The 2,970-nt window shown below is 46.6% G+C and overlaps 1 protein-coding gene across 2 annotated transcripts in view; it reads left to right on the forward strand.

Annotated features, from left to right (window-relative positions):
* The window catches only part of SPPL2B (signal peptide peptidase like 2B), a 187,508-nt gene that overhangs the window by 45,155 nt on the left and 139,383 nt on the right, over positions 1 to 2,970 (forward strand). The window lies entirely within an intron of this gene.

Below are 2,970 nucleotides of genomic sequence, written 5' to 3' on the forward strand. Positions count from 1 at the left end.
GCTATAGAAGTATTAGTCCACTCAACTTTTGTGAGCTGTGAACTGTAAATATTGTTCTTATTTTAGAGTTGGTTTAACAAGCCATTAGCAGAACTGGAACTAGTGTGCATGATGTGAAAGCTTGTATTTGCCCCTTAAGACTATGCTGTTGTTATAAGTTACCTACTATCTGTATAAATCACACCAACATGCCAGCTCTGCAGGGGATGGGCCTGAGGAAGTAGTGAGGTCTCTAAGCTAGGTGTTCAGTGGTTTGACAAAGATGCAAGTTAAAATCATTAGCAGACAACATTGAGCCTACTTCAGATGCTTATTTGGCATGTCTGCATGTGCACTTTAATATTCAGTAGCCTATTCTACTGCACATTAAAGCAGCGTTTAAAAAAGGGTTAATATGCTAATGCACGGTAAAATAGGTTACTGTACATTAAGTATCGCCTAAGAATCTTGCACTACGGTGCACTACTGCAGCCTAATGCACAATTATTTAGTACCTCATGTTGGAGGCACTAAAGTTAATGTGCAGTAGGGAGAGCGCATTAATGCACATGTAGATATGACCATTGTCATGCACATTAAAAAACCAAGTGTAAACTTAAAGAAAATACAAAGCAAGTCATTTATTTTCAACAAAGTCTCAGTATCTGATCTGATTTCCACCCCCCCAAGTCAATTGAAGTATTTGGACAAAGTGTACTGTGGAGCCTGTTAAAAGAGGCTGTTGATTTGCTGCTCCTTGTCTTTGCTGCTTTTCTTTCAGAAGAGTTTGTTTTCTTCTGAGGTACTGAAAACAATTCCACCTTACTACGTGCCATTTACTCTGTGTTACCTAGCTACAGGACACTCCACTTGAGTTCTTGTACCTATTGCTGCTGACAAGTCGGGGGGTGGGGGGAAACAAAACAGCGCTTTACCAGAAGAGGAGTTGCATCAGTTTGACATGGCTTCTCAGCATCTTTTATAGCTTGCATGCTTCAGCAGGGCTTCCTGATGCTTTTTTGTCTAATAGCTGATTTAATCAGCTATTGGTTAAAAGTACCAAAAAGCCCTGCTGAAATGCAAGAGCTATGCAGATGCTGGGCAGGCTGGGTCAAACTGCGATTCCCCTTCTGGGCTTGCACTGCACTTGGTGCATGGGTTTGCCAACTGAAAATAAAGTGCTGGGTGGCTTTGGGGGGTTTTTCCCACGTATATAAGCACCAGTGTGATCATGGGATCATACGAAAGCAGGACTGGAAGGGCCTTCATGAGGTCACCTAGTTTCAGTCCCCTGCTCAAAGCAGGATCATTCCTTAATAAACCATCCCAGCTAAGTGACTGTCCAATCTGCTCGATGATTCTGCAGTTTTTCGAGGTAGCCTCCAATGCTTGATCAACTTCATAGGCAGAAAGTTATGTTCAGGTATAATTAATTGGTATCAGGCTGCTGCCTCAGGAGATGAAGAAAAAGCTTCCTCAAAAATGAACAAATGACAATTTCAGAAAACACAAAACATACACACGTACCTTGTAGCTACTATGCATGTTCCTAACCATTTACAAAGGATTGTTGTTAAGCAAGATTATAAATTATAATCTGCAAGGTATCAGTGGTAGCCATGTGCAGTGAGAGGGAACAGGGAAATGTGTTAAGTGGCTCTGTCCTTTCTGCATTAAGGCAGAGATGCAAGGACAGTCTTTTCTTCTTGTACATCCTTACTTAACTGGTCATGCAAAGGGTCTGGCTCAAAAGCATTAAATTCACAGGTGTCAGCAGAACATATCTTTGTACAGTCATTCTTCTATGGTGAAAAGGAAGGCAGAGAAAGATAGTTTGACTCCCACATCTCAGGGTGAGTTTTTAATGGCTGGCAGGCAAGGAAAAACATCTTGACGCTTGTAAACGGAGCAAACACGATATGAAAGCCATGGAGACAAACATGAAGCTTCTACAAGCATTTTTGAAGAATCCGTTTTCTTACTAGAACTATAATTAAAGCTTTGAAAGTCTTGCTGCTTTTTTAAGGGTTTATTTATGAGAGTGTTTAATTCAATTCAATGAGTTTAGTTCAGGCTGTGACCAAGGTAAATTAGGCACTTAGAACCAGGGGTTCAGATTTTCAGTTTGCCATGGAAAAATGTAGTAAAATACAGATTTTCTCCTTCTTTGAAGGAGAAAAATTCAGGAAATATTGGGTTTCCCCTTAAGAGTTCCAGCCTGCAAGGAGTGGGGGGAGCAGGAGAAGGGCGATTAGGCAAGGCAGTGCCACATGCATGTACGTGCCATCATGAGCACATGGTAGCCAGGCAGCATGGAGAGCAGCTTCTGTAGTTCTCTTCAGCTAAGTCGAGGAAGGGGGTGGGACCAAGGCCCCCAGAGGGAGAGGGATTTGGGCAGGGCTGGGACTGGGGGTGCTGCCGAGCTGGGGCAGTGCCATGGGGCTTGGAGCCCGTGGCCAGGGCGGGACTGTGTGGCTGCAGGCCCTGGGTGGGGAGCAGGAAGGAGATGTGGGCAGCTCATCTGCAGGGCAGTGGGGGGTCTGGCTCCTTACTCCCTACTGCTCCATGTACTCCTGGGGGAGCATTAGGGGCCATGTGCCTCCCAGATTTTTGTGCCAGCATGGGGCAGATGTGGGCTGGCTGCTGTGGGCTCAGGACTTCCTTCCCTGCTGCCCTTCCCCCAGGGTCCTTTGCAGCACAACAGGCAGGACCTGGCATGGCAGAGCAGTGTGTGGCTGGGAGACTTGATGCTGCCTGCGGGAGCCCTGCACCACCATGGGGAGGCACCCCTGCTCTTTGACAGCAGTGGGGGTGGCATCAGAGTTGTGCCAGGAGAGAAGGGGAAGCCTCGCCATGGAGGGACAGGGTTCCTGGTGGCAGTAACAAGCCTCCCCACCCTGCCTTGCTGTGCCAGGTTCCATGCACTGGGCTCCAGAGGCACCAGGGTGGAGCAGCCCACATATGTCACCCCCCCCCCCAACCCCTTTTGGG

The sequence above is a fragment of the Gavialis gangeticus genome, unplaced genomic scaffold, assembly GCF_001723915.1.
Source record: "Gavialis gangeticus isolate Ggan-Ray unplaced genomic scaffold, GavGan_comp1, whole genome shotgun sequence".
NCBI classification, from domain to species: domain Eukaryota; kingdom Metazoa; phylum Chordata; order Crocodylia; family Gavialidae; genus Gavialis; species Gavialis gangeticus.